This window comes from Eubalaena glacialis, chromosome 9 (genome assembly GCF_028564815.1).
Source record: "Eubalaena glacialis isolate mEubGla1 chromosome 9, mEubGla1.1.hap2.+ XY, whole genome shotgun sequence".
Taxonomy (NCBI): domain Eukaryota; kingdom Metazoa; phylum Chordata; class Mammalia; order Artiodactyla; family Balaenidae; genus Eubalaena; species Eubalaena glacialis.
In genome coordinates this window covers 29465081-29483159 of record NC_083724.1, presented here as the reverse complement: position 1 = coordinate 29483159, position 18079 = coordinate 29465081, and the positions used below count along the sequence as shown (strand labels likewise).

General features: G+C 38.1%; 1 pseudogene; it reads right to left on the bottom strand.

Moving 5' to 3' along the window:
• Nucleotides 1-7789: 7789 nt before the first annotated feature.
• Nucleotides 7790-17377, bottom strand: LOC133097295 (WD repeat domain phosphoinositide-interacting protein 3-like; annotated as a pseudogene).
• Nucleotides 17378-18079: the final 702 nt, after the last annotated feature.

The following is an 18079-nucleotide window of genomic DNA, read 5'->3' as shown; positions in this document are numbered from 1 at the left end:
GGATATCCTTCCAATTGTGTTGCAAAACAGCACGCTCCTGTGATTAAAACTATGTAAAAGTTAGCACCCATTTTCTGTTATCTATTATTCCTGCTACCTTGTATTTTCTTTTTGAATTTTGGAAGAGTCATGTTCTCCTTCAGAGTGACAGTTTTAATTATTTTCTAAAATACAATTGGAACTTGAAAATTCTAGTTTATTTGATTATCTACTTATTTCCTATCAAGATTACTTTTCTTTCTCTATGGGAAAATACAATATTTGATTGTATATTGAATAACATTTCCATTATCATAATTTTGCAAGTGCACCTTATTGATTTTGTTAAAAAGGCAAGCCACAGAAGAAGCATTGAAAATGATAATTACAAAAGGGAATGTAAAGTCAGGTTGGTAGCTTGAAATCAGTCACAGAAATAGGAAAATGCTACAAATCAGCCTTCCTTCCCCCACCAATCAGTCAGTTTACCTGTAAACCACTGGGTATGAGGTTCTGCAAGTTTATAATTTTATTATTTAAATGGTAGGTATCAAGGAGCAATCTACATGATGACAAAAAATAGAAACAGATTTATATGTAAATCTCTATCTCTCTATATATTACTTAGAGCTATAAGTGAAACCAATTGAAGAACTAAGTAGCAATACAAATAAAATTAGTACGGAAGAAGTAGTATAAATAAATTAAATTCCTAATCTTTCATAGGCAAAGTTTATAGCTACTATTTAAAACTGATATATTGAGAAAAACAGATTTCAGCATACTGTTTAGAATAAATGTGCTAACAAAATGTTTGTGGGGAGGAGGACAGAAAAAAAAGTTTTTCATTTAATATTGCTTAATACTGTTTGAACTTTTACTATGTACCTATGTTACTTCAAAAAATGTAAAATTTCAAAATAAAACACATATTAACTGCCACATTGACCTTGTTCCTCCAAACCTTCCACATTAATAAATGACTTGTTGTTGAACTTAAACTGTTTCAGGAAAATAAAGAAAAGAAAAACATTTATTAGGTACACACCATGTGTACTATCGTAGGAGTTTCTACATTCATTAATTCCTAATCTGTTACATCCTCCTAATGCCCCTGTGAAATAGATACACACAGGAACGCTTTTAGAATTTAGCAACCTGAGGCAAGAAGGGGTATATCTGAGGCAGAAATTTTGGAACAGTCCCTACAATGTTGGGGATACCCACTGTCATCTGTGTATAAAACCAACTTTGTTAGCGTTATCAGGATTGGAGCTACATTTCTCATCGAATATCCCTTCCTTTTTGTTAAAGAATAAAGACTGTGAAGTGGGATAGAAGGTGAAAGTATATTATTGTTTGATCATGTTCGCTTGGCCACAGGTGGGCAAGCAGATTGACCTGTCCATCCAAACTGAGTAATTCCTCACTCTTTCACTTTTTGTTTATGACTTTATTTCTTCATGCTTGGCAAGAGCAGAAAGTAAATCATGGCATTTCTTGGCTGAAAGGCAGAGTGAAACAGCTGTGACCCTTGAGATATTGTTTACTTTACTGCCTCCCAACATGCACTCAGTCACTTGGATTAGACATGCTTGATGGCTTTCGTTCACACAGTTAGCTGTTCTGTCTGCTCCACCAATTGAAGAAGAGACAGAGAGTGGCTGCTTTAAACTACATTTAATGGTTCATTCATTCGACATTTATGAGCACCTACTGTCTGCCAGATACTGAGACGATTACAAACAGGAACAAATCAGGTATCCCACCCTTAAGGTGCTAACAGTCTAGTAAGGGAAGACATACTGATGAATATTAATCATTACACAATGGGTATAAGTACCAGAAGAGGTATGAATAAAGTAACATGGCAACACAGAAAAGAGAGGAGGATTCTGCAGAGGAGGAGAAGGTGGAGAAAGGCAAGATACAGGAAGGTTTACAGACAAAGTGATATTTAAATTATACCCTTGTGGTAGGCAATGGCCAGTGCAGTAGAAAGCTTCATGACACAGTAAGAAATAAACCCCAGAAATCAGCAAGTGTGGCACAGTCACAGGCCATAAAAAGGTACTAGGTTGAAGAGGTGTAGTGATGCACCACCCAGATCACCCCTTTAGGACCAAAGCGCTCAACCCTAGCTGCCAGCAGTGTTATCTGTTGAAGGCTCAAAGCTGAGTTTTTTCCCCTGGAAATCACCTTCCTCCAAAGGGGTCCCAATGCCTCCATTGCCGGGGGCAGCCTGATTTATCATTTCAAGTATGCAAACGCTTAACTGCATTGCCTCTGACGGAGGGTAATTCTGGTGGGTAATCTGAGTTCCAGAGTTCTGCATATGTGGTAGGCTGAAAAACAGCCCCACAAAGATATCAAGTCCTAATCCCTGGAACCCGGAAATATTATTTTATATGGAAACCAGGTCTTCACAGATGTGGTAAACTAAAGGGTTTAATGATTGAGAGAGGATCTTGCATTAGCAGGGTGGGCCCTAAATGTAATCACGTGAGGAGAAGGTGATGTGAAGACAGAGGCAGTAATTGGAGTGATACGGCTGCAAGCCAAAGAATGCCAGCAGCCACATGAAGAGGCAAGGGGTGGATTTTCCCCTAGAGCCTCCAGAAGGAGCGTGGCCGTGCAGACGCCTTGATTTTGGCTCAGTGATACCGATTTAAGGTCTCTGGCTTCCAGAATGTGAGAGAAAATATGTGCATTGTTTTAAGCCACCCATTTTATGGTAATTTGTTACAGTGACCACAGGAAAAGTATACAGCATGGCATCAGCTAAGGCCTTTGCTGCAACTGCATCTCAGTTTAACTTCTTCCTCTGCCCAATCTCGTGAAACAAATTAAGCCAAGTCTCAGCAGTTACTCCTTCAGCCTGGACCAGCCTTTTGTGGTCTGGCCTTGCTCAGTACTTTAGAGTAAATACAAATTCGTTTGGAAGAGGAGCAAAGGTCAGGGAAGGGACAACATATGTAATGTGTGAGAGAACCCCGTGGATTTGGAGAAGTTCTGGGGCATTTAGGGCATATATATGTGCTGAGCCTCACATCTTGAAGCTGCCTTCAGGGTCTCCTTATCGCCTAATCCCCTACTTTGCTTCCGGCTTCTACCAAGCCCAGCTCTGACACTAGCACAGCGGGCCCACCTCATGCAGGGCTCGTTTTTTTTTTTTTTTTTTTTTTTAATTTGATTTATTTATTTTTGGCTGTGTTGGGTCTTTGTTGCTGCCTGCGGGCTTTCTCTAGCTGTGGCGAGTGGGGGGGCTACTCTTCGTTGCGGTGCGCGAGCCTCTCATTGCAGTGGTTTCTCTTGTTGTGGAGCATGGGCTCTAGGCGTGTGGCCTCAGTAGTTGTGGCGCGCGGGTTCAGTAGTTGTGGCTCAAGGGCTCTAGACGGCAGGCTCAGTAGTTGTGGCGGACAGGCTTAGTTGCTCCGTGGCATGTGGGACCTTCCCGACAAGGGCTCGAACCCGTGTCCCCTGCCTTGGCAGGCAGATTCTTAACCACTGTGCCACCAGGGAAGCCCAAGGCTCTGCATTTTATGCTCAGCTGTTTGGACATCATCCCCAAAGCAGTGGGTGATACTGAAGGACTGTTTTGCTGGGGAGTAACATGATCATATTTGTATATTTTAAGATCAGTTGGCTACAGTGTGTAAATGGGAGTGAAGGAAAGAAAAGCGGAGTAACGAGAGTAAGAAGAATGAGAGGAGCAGAGGGTAACAAGGTGACATGAACTTGGTAAGCTGTTTCCTGGACTTTGAAGGCAACTACTTCAGAAAACAGCTATGTTCTGGTAGTGCTACCTTGAGCCCCATAACTAAGTGTTAAGAGGCTAACAATTGGGGAAGGTGGCAATAGTTCTGAGGACAATGTACCCTTGACCGTGGCTGGCAGAAAGCTGTAGGGACCTGGATCATATTGCCTGGGTGTGAATCACAGCTATGCCACTTACTCATAATATATATTTAAGCAAGGTCTATAAGCTATGCCTGCCTTTCCTCATCTACACTAATGATATCTCTCTCACAGAGTTATTGTGAGGATTAAGTGCATTAATATATGTAAAGCACTTAGAAGAATGCCTGGCACATAGCAAATGCTTAATAACATTAGTTATTATCAGCTCAGCAGTTTCCTCAAATGTTTTATAGTCAGGAGAGCTGCTTTTCATTTATCAGAGCCCTGGGATCTCAAGAAATGGTGAGGAGAAAGGAATGTACTTATTAAAGGTGCTGATTAAAATTGGAAAAGATACACTGCTACTAAGAACTTCACCCTCTGCCCAGTCCCTAGCCCCAATTTTCTCCTTCCCCTTCCCCACTGAGAATGGTGAGCTGGGCATGGGAATTCCATATGCTTAGAAGTAAAAGGGGACTCATAGTCATCAAGGTAAACCACCCACCCAAGGCTGGGTTCCTACTATAGCCTGCCTCATCCTTTGGTTCCAGCACTGGACTTGAACACATCCAGCAACAGGAAACACACCATTCCCATCGTCACAAAGCCCACAGTCCAGTGGCGGGCACAGCCATAAATTAACAATTATATATGTATATAACAGCATAATATCAATAAATGGTACAAGGGAAGCTGTCTGGAGGGTGCTGTGGGAACAAAGATGGAAGGACTAATTTACCTTGGGGCAAGCAGGCAAGGTTTCACTAAGACAATTACACCTACGATGAATCTTACAGGATGAAGCTTTTCTTGCTAGCCAGAAAAGCTAGGGACACGTATTTGATGCAAAAGAAACAGCCAACTAAGACACAGAGTCTGGAAAGAGCCAGCTCTTTTGGAAAATTTTGATAGCTGGAATACAGCTTGAAGAGTGGTAGAGGTGGAGTAGTGAGAAGAAGGGACAGAAGTTTGGGCAGAGGAAATAGGTTGTAAATTCTTCAAAGCAGTGCTAAGGTCTCTGTAACTATTCTGAAGGCCAGGGGGAGAATTTGAAGATCCCTAAGAAGAGAAGCACATAATCAGATTGGTAGTTGTGGCGGGACAATTGCAAGGCCTCCTGGACATAATGAGGATGTGAATCCTCTTTGAGACACAAAATTTAAAACCATAGTAATAATGCAAATATTATCCCAATTTCTAAAATGTAAAATCTAAGATATGATGTAATGAAATGCTTTCCTCAGGATTGTGCATATAATCAAGGAACTTTTTATTTATGAATTTTATGTTTGCTTCATCCAGAGCGCTATTTTATAGACACAAAAGTTCAGAAGACATGCTTGTGCAAAACAAATGAAGAAGTGAAAAGATCAAAGTAAGAAAACTGCTTTTTTTGTTTTAGTGTGAATGTCTAGAAAAGTGTATATTGTCTGAAAAGAATTGCTCTATCAATCTCTACAAATGTTTCCGTTCCTGTGAAAACTCCATGTGCATTACTCAACATATGTACCCATCAATCACTATTAGTTTGAACTGAGGGTTAGTCTGGTAAAATTTCCCAAGAGAATAACAAGTGCTAAAATGTCACTTCCTAAAACTGAGAATTTTATTCCACAAAGGTAAATTTAAAGCACAAGTTTGGAATTGAAAACAAAACAAAAAGTTTATCAAAATGAAATATATTTTGGAAGTGAAATGCATTAATAGTGTTTCACAGATTTTTTTCCCTTGAAGTTATTAGGTGTTAAAATAAAACTTGGTGCTTTTCTGTTAAAAATGGATTGTATGTTTATAGTAAAACACTGACAATTAAAGTATAAAGTAGAAAATAAAAATTATTCATAAAGGTAAGACCTAGAAATAACTATCATAAATATTTCACACACTCCTTTCATACACATACATATATAATATTATATATTTATCACTTATTTCTATTCATTTATATTATGCCATGAGCGTTTTCCTATAATATTCAATGTTCTCTGAAAACAATATTTTAATAGCTGTATAATATTGCACCATAAGGTTATTTCATATATTATGCAACTATTAACTTACAAGTGGGCATTAACATTGTTTCTAATTTTCTATAGTTTAAGAACTCTGCAATGTTCATTCTTGTACATGAATTACTTTTCACATCTCCACAGCTCTGGTGACTTTCTAAGGGCAGAATCCTAGAATAGAAATGTTGGGTCAAAGTATAGGTTACATTTTTAAAGTTTTTGCCACTTATTGCCAAACTGCTTTTTGCGCAGTTTTTTACTAATTTGTAGTTGCACTAAGAAGTGCATAGCTTGACAGGCAAAACATAATATATAATTAATAATTATTTTTCCTTATTAAATGTGAAGTGAGGCTTGTTTCATAACGCTTATTGGACAACTATATTCTGTGAATTGCTTTTCTACGTCTTATTACCAGTCTTCTACTGGGGTATTGGTCTTCTTCATTTCCTTCTTTTGAATTAAGGGAGGAAGGGAATTTTCTTTGTATTATAGATGCTTTAGGATGCTCAGGAATGCCCCTAATGGGGGGGTTTGGGCTTGCTTTTTTTTTTTGGCAAGCTGGTTAAGCTGTTGATCTGGACTCTAGATCATGCTGCCAGTGGGAGGCTATTAAGGACACCTGGGTTAAGATCAAGACCACGAAGTGCATAATTACCATATTATGCTCACGCTTTAGTCTTTTTAGTCTTTGTCATGTTTGTTGCAAAACTGAGAATTTGCTGCTATACTGATTCTAAATATTTGCAACCTGAAATCAAAAACACAAAATTAAATTTCTTTATCAAGAATTTAAGAAAATTAAATATATGCTTCAAATAGTACTTAACAATATAGAGCCCATAACTTATTGTAGTTACCCAATGTTAAAAAAAAAGTCATGTGCCTTTCATTTTCAAAATATTAGTGTGTAGCTCTTATAAATGTTGGGGAGAGAAAAAGATGTCGAGAAACGTAAGTAGAAATGACAGACTAAAGCGTTATTCTCAACACCAACGGAAATCACCAGAGGACACTTTCTCCTGTATCACTTTGTTGAAAGAGGTGTAGAATATTTTCCTTCATATACTCTAAATTAAATGACTAATTTTTAAAGTCTATGCATTGCTTTGATCCCTACACGTAACAGAGAATTGAGTCTTAACCCTGAATAAAGCTGACTCTTCCTGTTTAAGAGACCAAATCAAGCCCCGTAGGAAGGATGGCTACTCCCCAGTGACACTACAACGTGCCTGGGCTCTCACTGTGGGGGGTCTGGTGTTTCTCATCGATTCTAACAACTCAACACAGAAACAGGGGACGGTGGCATGCAGCATGTGTGCACACATAACCAAACAATGTTATAGGCACGGAAAAATCCCAACATTTAATTTACACAAGGGGAAATGTTCACATTGTGTTTTCTAGCATAATTGTGTCTTTTTTCTTCATGTTCAGACTGGAGAAGGAATTTTTCTCCTTTTCTAAGGTGAGCTGCTGGTATTATTATCCTATTTAAATCTTGTTACACTGTAAGAACTAACATTTGCTGATTTGCTCATTTCTTCACTGTAGGCCCAGTAAAAATGAGGGAATCTGTTGCCAAAAACAAATCTCAATTTGTTCACCCTGTTCTCAACCCAGCTCCTAAGTTTATACGGAGTCCCCTCAAATTTTAAATGTAAAGGATGCAGTGGAACTGCTAGAGCTAAATTTCACAGTTGAACTAAAAGATAACAAACCGACAGTCAGGTACAAGTTGTTCAAAGCCACTTAAGTATCTACTTATGCCCTGGTAATTATTCTCTTAATAATGGAAAGCCTTCCTTAGGAAAGGAAAAGACCTCATATGGCTTTGAGGCCAAAGGTCATTGGGGCAATCCCTTCCTGCCTTTTACCCACAGGTCCACAGTGTGCCAGCATTAGCCCCGGAGGGGTCTGAGAGACACACCCAGCACTTCAATGGGGTGATCAGCTGAGGGAACCTGAAATTTGGGAAAACTCCATTTGGAAATGAAGTAATTTGGAAGGAAACTGGCTGATGCCAAACTAGACTGTTTATTCTTTTGGATCTTTGGCAGCAAAAATGTACACTGTGCCATGGTCACTAGATACACAGATGAGGGAAGCATGCTATGATAAATATTTACTGCTTGAGATGTTTTTCATAGTTCCTGGATTCAATGCCCTGATAGAAGTAGCAAATATTCTCATGAGTCCCTTTTTCAGATTGCAATTCTTTTTCCCTACAGGTTGAGAGCAGTGTAGCTCAGGATACCTTCCTGTACGGGGATGTCCACTGGCAGCATCCTGGTGCTGGCCAGGTCCACGAGCTGCACCTGACTCACATACGTGTCTGGGAAGTCCAAGAAGGGATTGTTACTACTGGGACACAAGACACAAAGGCCTTTAGAGTTATAGTAGGTTTTAAAGACATGCAACTGACTGGTAGGGGTTGTGTGTGCATGTAAACACCTTAATCACGAGGTCCAAAGGGACAATTCTGTCTCACCTCAATTTGGCTTCCTTGAATTCTGTGGAAAAGTCTATGTTAATGAGCGTGTTCTTTTTCAAGAGCTCGTCTTCTGGCAAAAGGGTTAGTAGGCTTTCGGTTGCATGCAAGTTGTACCATGTTAGGTGGAATTATAACCTTGTTACTGTTTTTATATGGAAATTAAGTATGGCTTAAAGAGATGGATATGAGTGCCAAGTTGACAAGGGGTGGATCTGTGATAGTTAAGTTTATATGTCAACCTGTCTGGATCAGGGGATGCCAAGATATTTGATTAAACATTATATTTGGGTGTGTCTGTGAGAGTGTTTCTGGATAAAATTAGCATCTGAATCGTTGACTTAGTAGATTGCCCTCCCCAATGTGGGTGGGCATCATCTAATCCGGTGAGGGCCTGAACAGAACAAAAAGGCTGAAGGAGGAGGAATTTGCCCCCTTTTCTGCCTATTGTTTGTGATGGGATATTTCATCTCTTTTTCTGCCCTCAAACTGGGATTTACATCATGAGCTCCCCGCATTCTCAGGCCTTCGATTCAGAGGGAATCCCATCATCGGCTTTCCTGGGTTTCCAGTTTATACATGGCAGGTTGTGGGATTTCTCAGTCTCCATAATTGTGCGAGTCAATTCCTCACAATAAATCTCCTTTTATATCCTATTAGCTCTGTTTCTCTGGAGAACCCTAACTAACACAGACACCATAAACAGTCACTCTCTTGCACTGCTGGTAAATTGCTACAGTCTTTCTGGAAGGGAACTTGTGAGTGTACTTCAAAAGCTTTAAAAATAGCCATGCTTTTTGAGATTACAATTCTACATCTAGAAGTTAGCCAATAGAAGTATCTATGGATGAATTTACAGATTTCTCCACACAAATGAACATCTCAGTATAGTTTAGGAAACTAAAAAATAATTAGACATAACTTAAATGTCTCATTGTTGGGGATTTATCAAGAGAATTATTTTATCCTTCAAAGCTACACTGCGAAGGTTATTTTTTGACAGAAATGGGTACTCTTGTATTAGTCTTATGTAACATGAAGTTATAAAGCAGAATGTGGGGGAAAGTGGTGGGGCGGTGGTGGTGGGATGAAGTGGGAGATTGGGATTGACATATATACACTAATATGTATGAAATGGATAACTAATAAGAACCTGCTGTATAAAAAAATAAATAAAATTCAAAAAAAAAATATGGGTAGAAAAAAGTCTGGAAGGGAGTCATCAAAATACAACCAATGGCTGTTGTGGTACAGTAGAATTAAGAGTGATTTTTCTTCTTCTTCCAATTTTCCAAATAGTTTGTAATGTACTACTTTTAAATTTCACACATTTATTTTTATTGTAAAATATGATAGTTTATGACAACCAAGAAAAGAGATTCATAAGATTGGAGAAAACAAGGACAAGGAATAAATTCTAGATCCTAAAAAAACCCAAAAAACAAAGAACAGAATGTACTTATGATGTCGTTTTTATATATAATTTTTTGACACAAACCTGCATTCCTACAGAAAATGGAGTTCTGTTTTAAAGTCAAGGGTGTGAAAAAGGAGACAGCAATGATGGGATTCCTCTCAGAAATGAAAACTGAGTCTATAAACATCACTGGTTCTAATAACTGTCTCCAAAGGAGTTAAGGTATAAAGATCAGGAACTTTATTTTAAATGCTTTTTTAAAACCTCAGAACTTTTGTCACTTATCCTTTTCAAAAACTGCCTCACTATTTCCCCATAGTAATCACTCATTTATTTAACAAATATTTTTAAGCACCGATTATGTGCCAGGCACTTTATGGCAGGAGCCATAATGAAAACAGTCATTGTTCTCATGTTAGCACAGTCAGATTCACAGTAATTGACTTTAAACAGCCTAATGTGTCAATGAGTGATAAATGCTGTGAAAAAAAATAATGAAGCAGAGTGAAGAAATAGAGAATGCAGCCTCTTTGCTTAGCTGACATTTGAATAAAGACCCCAAAGGAAGTGAGGAGGTAGGCTAAGCTGAGTTCCAGGGGGAAAGGAGTAGCATTGCAAGCAAAGATGACAGGATGATGGCCCTGGGTCAGGAGTGTTCAGTGGCTTTGGACCAGCAAGGAGATCAAAGAAGCTAGAATGGAGAAAGGCAAAGGCAGAATGGAAGGGATAAAATTAGAGAGGTAATAGAGAGTCAGACAACATATTGAGATGAGGGTTAGCAAGGAAATTCTTCAATTATGAAGCCTTATGTCCAAGTTTTACAAGAAAGCAAGGAGCTGGACGGATTCTATACAACTCTCAGAGAGTCTTAGGTGAAGGGAATCCCCAAAGGTAATGATTGCCAACAGGTAAACAAAACAGGGTCAATATTTAGGTCTATTGACACGTGTGAAAGGTATTTGGAGACAGTTTGGGGGCTAAGAAGGTGGGGCTGGGATTTCCTTGAAACCCAAAATGATTCAGAAATAATTTGCATTATAAATATATTTTCAAATAAAAGTTTATTTTTGAAAATATGTTAGAAAATGTCAGTGGGTGTTCTTACTGGGTAACCAAGCATGAAGAATGAATATCCTCTGGTTCACTTCTGTAGTTAGTTTTGTTTTTCTTTCAAAGAATAAGCATGTAGAGGCTTGCAATGGCTTGCTATAGAGAAAAGGAGTAATTTGAATTTTTCTCCTGGACTCAGAAATGATCCAGATTATTTGGCAGCTTGACTTCTTCCAGTTTGCTTTGCATTTGCATTTTAATATAGTGCCAATAGACATAACTATCTTCTTTGAACACTTTATTCCTTTCCTTTACAGAGTAGTAATTCTGATCAGAGGATAAAATAACTTAAAATGAAATCTCTGATGGAAATCAGGCCAACCAATTGAAATAAATAAATTTAAAAAGAAATCCTACCTCAAGATGTATGTGTAATAGAATGAAATGATACACTCCTGCTATTTCAGAAAAGATGAATTACTATAAATGCTGCCTAAACAAGAGATGAAACTTCAAAATATTGGCAACTGAAAAAACACAGAGCTTAACCAAGGAGAGGAAAACATACCATGTAGATTTGCTATGCCCTTTTAACCATAAATACCTTAAAATTTGTTAATTAATTAAACATTATTGTGTATATATTCTGTGCCAAGGACTGTGCTTGGCACTAGCATAACTCAGTCTAGTAGGGAAGGATGGTAAGTGAACTAATTGTATTATAAACATAATGAAAGAAGTCAGCTCACAGGGGTGTGGGGAGTTACTGTAGAAACACAGAAAAGACTGAAGAACTGGGAAAGGCTTCCTGAAAGAGATATTGCTTGGGAACCCTGAAATTTAGGATTTGAAGGATGGTGCAGCAGGAACATCCTTGGAAAAGAGTCAAGACACCTACATTCCAGTATGAACTCTACCATTAACTAAACTTGAGACTTGAAAGGTCATGGGAAGCATTCATGAAGGGAAGAGACAGGAAAAGCAAGGATGCTATGAAAGTAAAGAATGCTTGACACAGCTTGGAAAAGACTGCGGGCCTTGAGGAGTGTGGCTGTAGCCCTTTGACCAGCTATGCCTAGGGAGCTGCTTATTCTGGGTTTCCTGGACTCAAGAGAGGCAGTGCTGGCAACTTTAGTATTTTTCCTGCATGTCCTCTATTGTCTATGGACTTTTCCAACTCCTCCATAACAATTTTTGAAAACAAAATGTGATCTAATCCATTGATTTTCAATGGGTGGTCCCAGAATCTCCTGCAATACAATCACCCAAGGTCCTTATTAAAAATGCGGACCCCTGAGTCTTACCTTAAGGTTGCTGAATCAGAATATTTGTATCTAGAGTTAGGAAACCTGTATTTTAACACCCTTATTAGGTGATTTGTTTGCACCAACTCATTCTGGTCCACCTATTCCATCCTCCTCGCCAGCCACAGAAACTGGTACCATATTTGTGCTTCCAAACATGGACATGGTGGGGATTGAACCCCATGACTCTCAGTCCTCACCTGAGTGGGTTTTCTACTCTACTGTGTAATTTCCTATTTTTGATCCAACAATTTAAACTTATTTAGTGTTTCCAGAAGTAATGTGGAGCGATTCTTATGTTAGGCTGTTAAGAAGCCAAATATGAACTTAAATTGGGCATACAGTAATATTTTTATATTACCTGTGAGCAAAAATATTCATGGAAAAATACTGAAAGGAAACACAACCAAATGTTAGCCATTTTTGCCTTCATGGGGCAAGAATGTTGTCTTTATTCATCTTTCTCTCTTCCCATATTTTGTATCCTCCAAAACAAGCACATATTTTATAATTTAAAATAACAATAACTTCATTTAACCTGGGATAAAATTAAAATTGAAATGCCTAAAGCAATAAGTGACCCTCAGAGAACTTTCAAAGCCTCTGGTAAATTGTGTTTTCAAGATTTAACCGTCTCTGTTGGCTCTGGCCTCCCAGATGGTATGGATCTGCTCAGTGATCTCTGACCTCACTTGATTTCTGAAGATGTTCTTTAACCATCAAACTTTGCCCTACTTTTCCTGAAAAATTAAGTCATTAGAAACTCTGACTCACAGATGAAAAAGGTTTGGAAGGTTTCAATTTGGAAAATTAATAAAAATCACAGGGAGTAGTGTCTGTTCACTTCTAAAACTCTATAAATCTTTTTTTGTGAGAAATTTTAAAGGCAGGCTTTAAATTCTTGATCTAGGATTTGAAAGCTAATGAGCATAAAAAGAAATTAAGATATTCTTCCCATATAGAGATAAAGCCAAAAATTTTAAAGATTTTGATTTTTTTTTGGTAATTGTTTTAATTATGAACTGAGTGATTATTTTTAAATTTATTTTAAAATTTTTATGTAATATACTGCTATTATGTACAATTTAGAAAATAAAAAATAATATTAACTATCCATAGTTTTGCTATATATTAATGCTATATATTAATAATACAGTGTATTTTCTACAGTCTATGCATAGGTCTGTGAATAATTACATATAATTTAGATTCTTATACTTTTTTATATATTCTAACACACATATTTTCATGTTACTATACAGGCTTTTTTTTTTAACATCTTTATTGGAGCATAATTGCTTTACAATGGTGTGTTAGTTTCTGCTATATAACAAAGTGAATCAGCTATATGTATACATATATCCCCATATCCCCTCCCTCTTGCGCCTCCCTCCCACCCTCCCTATCCCACCCCTCTAGGTGGTCACAAAGCACCAAGCTGATCTCCCCGTGCGATGCAGCTGCTTCCCACTAGCCATCTATTTTACATTTGGTAGTGTATATATGTCAGTGCTACTCTCTCACTTCATCCCAGCTTACCCTTTCCCCTCCCCGTGTCCTCAAGTCCATTCTCTACCTCTGCGTCTTTATTCCTGTCCTGCCCCTAGGTTCATCAGAACCTTTTTTTTTTTTTTTTTAGATTCCATATATATGTGTTAGCATACGGTATTTGTTTTTCTCTTTCTGACTTACTTCACTCTGTATGACACACTCTAGATCCATCCACCTCACTACAAATAGTTCAACTTCGTTTCTTTTTATGGCTGAGTAATTAGAAACATCATTGACCCAAAAGATTTCTGATACTAAAATCATCACAGCACTAATTTATTTTGTTCAGATTATGAATCTACGTCAAATCACCTAAAATATGCTGTTGGTCTCATGACACATTTAAATATTTAAGAGGAGTTGCATTCTATTTTCCATTGTCCTATGATATAATGAATCATATCTAGGGGAAACAGTGATAAGGGGCAGCATAAGTTTAGGTGAAAAAAACTTACTTTTAGCTCTCATGAAGGTATCCATCTAATGGATATTCATATAAAAGAGTTTATGACTAAATAATCAATATTATCAACTTCTTAAATAGAAAACCTAACTTGTGATCACAAATGAGTTTGACCAAATTTTTGTGATTCTAATTCGAGGACTAATTCAAGGACGCTTCCCATTCCCCTGTTCCACTTTACAAGCTGAAGCCCCTTCAAGTCTGGTATAATGTAGAGAAAATAGACAGCTATTGGGCTTGGAAAATCTTAGGCAACTTTTACTGAGCTGAGCATTGAAATATTTCCAGATGGATATGAACTCTCTGAACATCTGGGTACTGATGTATTACCTGGAGACCTCCCTACTTATTCCTCAATAAATCAGATGGCATCCAAAGCTAGATAAATCCTTAACATGAAGAAAGAAGAAGGCAAAATATTCTACAGTAAATGATGTAGCAGGGGGGCTTCCCTGGTGGCGCAGTGGTTGAGAATCTGCCTGCCAATGCAGGGGACACGGGTTCGAGCCCTGGTCTGGGAAGATCCCACATGCCGCGGAGCAACTGGGCCCGTGAGCCACTAGGCCCGTGAGCCACAACTACTGAGCCTGCGCGTCTGGAGCCTGTGCTCCGCAACAAGAGAGGCCGCGATAGTGAGAGGCCCACGCACCGCGATGAAGAGTGGACCCCGCTTGCTGCAACTAGAGAAAGCCCGCGCACAGAAACGAAGACCCAACACGGCCAAAAATAAATAAATAAATAAATAAATAAATAAATAAATAAAAAAGAAAACCTTTAAAAAAAGATGATGTAGCAGGTAACTACTGGTTATACATAAAGGAACACTGGTTAATAGAAGGCACTGATAGTGTCTAATCTTGGAGACCAGAAATAACAGTCCCAGGAAATTTGAGTCCAGTTCCCCTGCTCTTTCAGTAGGGAGCTTATTATAGCTCCCCTAGTTTCAGTTAACTCTCATAAAAAAACTTCCCAAACAATTTTTACATTAGAATTTCCCTTTTCTTTCCTATAGTGACACATGCTCTTTACATTTAAACTTAAATTGTCCCACATCAATCACCTAGTAGTTCACTCTGGGCTTTAGAAAAGATACAGCTGATTCACAAAACAAGCAGAGTGCAAAGTGGCTCTCTTCCCTAACTCTAAATTCAATTCATCATGCTGATATCTTGAAATCAGCTACTGTGAGAGTACTTTAAACCACAGAAATCAGCACATACCTTAACTCAGAACCCTCACCCCCAGCCCCAGGGGCTTGTCTGACCAGACCGCCACTGTTTGTAGAGTTCTATGTATGGCTAAAGCATAAGCATAGTCTGATAATCATGCTCTTGGTGGCCTTGATATTAACATAGATGTTCTTAATTGGCTCTCACTGGCAGTATGATCTAGAGTCTAGACACAATAGTATAAGCAGCTTGCAAAGAAAAATGAAAGACAAATTTCCCATTTAGGAGCATTCCAAAGTGACCCACTGTACAAAGCATAGAAAACCCCCTTTTTCCCCTTAATTCAAAGGAGAAGACAAAGATGAAGAATGAAGAGGAGCAGGAAGTAGAGGAGGTGGAGGAGAAAGAAGGAAAAGGAAATAAAAATAAGGAGGGTGAAAAAAAGGCTTGTCAGAAATCCTGCTTTTTCCACAGTGGCCAAAATGCATGGTCATCATTCATCCTTTGTTTCAGAGGCACTTTTACTATGGATTTTATTTCTCCTTTTCTTTTATTTTATACCAGTATTAGAGTATCCTACAACACGCCCTATTATTAGTACAGAAGCATTCTGGACCATGCTTTGCTTCTGCACCTCAAAATCCAAGACTGTCTACTCCCTTGAGGGCCCTAAACTCCACTAATGACTCATAATAAAATGTTCTATTTCAAAGACTCATAATAAGAGATTCTCAGATGTAAAAGAAGCAGTCACAGGCAAAATAAGATTAGATAAAAGAGACTGAACTTGAAGCACTGCTCTTGGAGAGATCCAAAGGTTTAAGTCAGACTCAGTATAAAGTTGGCTTTCAGAAAAGTAAATTTCTTATTAAACTGCTAGCTTGACTCCAATTTCTCAAAGACCCTTATTATAGTTTATTGCAGTTTAATACTAGTCAAATATTCACATCTTTTAAAATATATTCTATTGAGACTTTCTGAATATCAGATACATAGCCAAGTGAGATATCCAAATTTCTCATTCAGGCAGTTCAGATTAGATGGCTTCATAAATTGTATCAATTGTGCAGCACATACTCAGCAGTCTCAAGATACAGGACAATTTCTATAAGTCCACGTATATGTCTAAGTATTATTAGTATCCCCATGAGTTGCAACAAAAAGAAGGTGAAGGTGAAACATACTATAATTTGCAGTTTGCACCATATTTCAGGTGCATTTCTGTTTTGACATTATATTCAACTTAATTGTCTTTTTCAATCAAAATCTTAATTGTATAGTTAATTAATGCTAATTAGTTGATGAAGTATTATAATTAACTGTGCACACTTTCTATTATGTGATTACACCTATACATAATTTCTTTAAAACTAAGCTTGTCTATAGATGCCTCTAAATGAAAGTATGTAAAAAATTACCTCTAAGTGTTACTCTTCAGAAAGATCAAAACATATGAAATTAGACCTTTTATTTTGAAAATTAAATTCTAAACTCCCCTTCCCAAATCAAGAAGTTAAAACTTTTTCTCACTAGAACATAAGGAAATGTGATTTAGAAAATGCCTAAGCTTCCAGCCCTGTGGTAGAAAAATTTATAGTTTTAGGTAACAAATTCTCTTAAAGTCCTTCATGAATTATTTAGATCACTATTTCCCTAATTTGGCCATGTATCAGAATCTCTTAGGAAGCTTTTAAGACTATAGATCTCAGGATCTCTGTCTAAATCAATGGAGTCAGGACTTTTGGGGTGGAGCTCAAGAATTCATATTTTCAAAAAATTTTTTCTCCAGGTTATTTTTATGTGTAATCAAGTTTAGGAATAAAATATTTTAGATAGTTACATACTTCCTACCATCACTTGCTATCCCCACTCTCATTCTTCCACATACTCCAAAAAGCAAATCTACATAAACGTGAAGCCGAGTACCAAATTTAGAGAATTTGAATTGGTCTGACTTAACATGTAGTTCACAAAGTTCACTCTGGAGGCCCCTGTGGAAAAGGCAAAGACAGGAACTTTTACCATCCATAGCTATTGCAACCATGGTACCAGTTCAGAACCGGGTGGGTTCTGATCAGGACCTACATTATAGAGAAAACAGTGAAGATTTAAAATATGAACCCAAATCACAACGCTTGATACTCTCAATTGCCAGCTTTGATTTGTGACCTGTTGCTTCTCGCACATCAGCAACTCTTTTTTGCATCTTCCACTGTAAAAAGATTTAGGAATTTATAAGTGTTAAGTCCCTTGAACCACAATGGGATTCTAGCTGTAAAACATACAGCGAACCCAGAAGGTCATTTTGGTAGTGTCGGTTCCACCTAGAAATTAGAGTCTGAGATAAGAACTTGAATGCAGGTAATTGGTGGTGGCAGGGGGTGAGGTGTAATGCCAGGGAACAGTACAAGGGGTGTTCTTGAGTTGGTCACAGCTGTGGGCACTGGGGCTAGATTATGCTGGAATCTTCTGAGGAGCAATGTAGAATGTGCCTCCAAATGCTCACTGGAAGGAAAAAAGAGAAAGGCATTCATGTACCAGCTCCCATCTCCCAGTAGTCAAGGACTGCCCCATCAGATGCTTATTCTCTGGTATTCCAGTTTGCACAAGTGTGAGTGCCACCCAATTCCTACAAGCATCCCATACCACAATGTCAGAGAAGACCTGGAGCACAAAACAGAAGGTATGCAGACAGGCAAAGCTGAGGTGCTCTCAGATTACATATTTGTGTGAAGCTGGTTGTCAC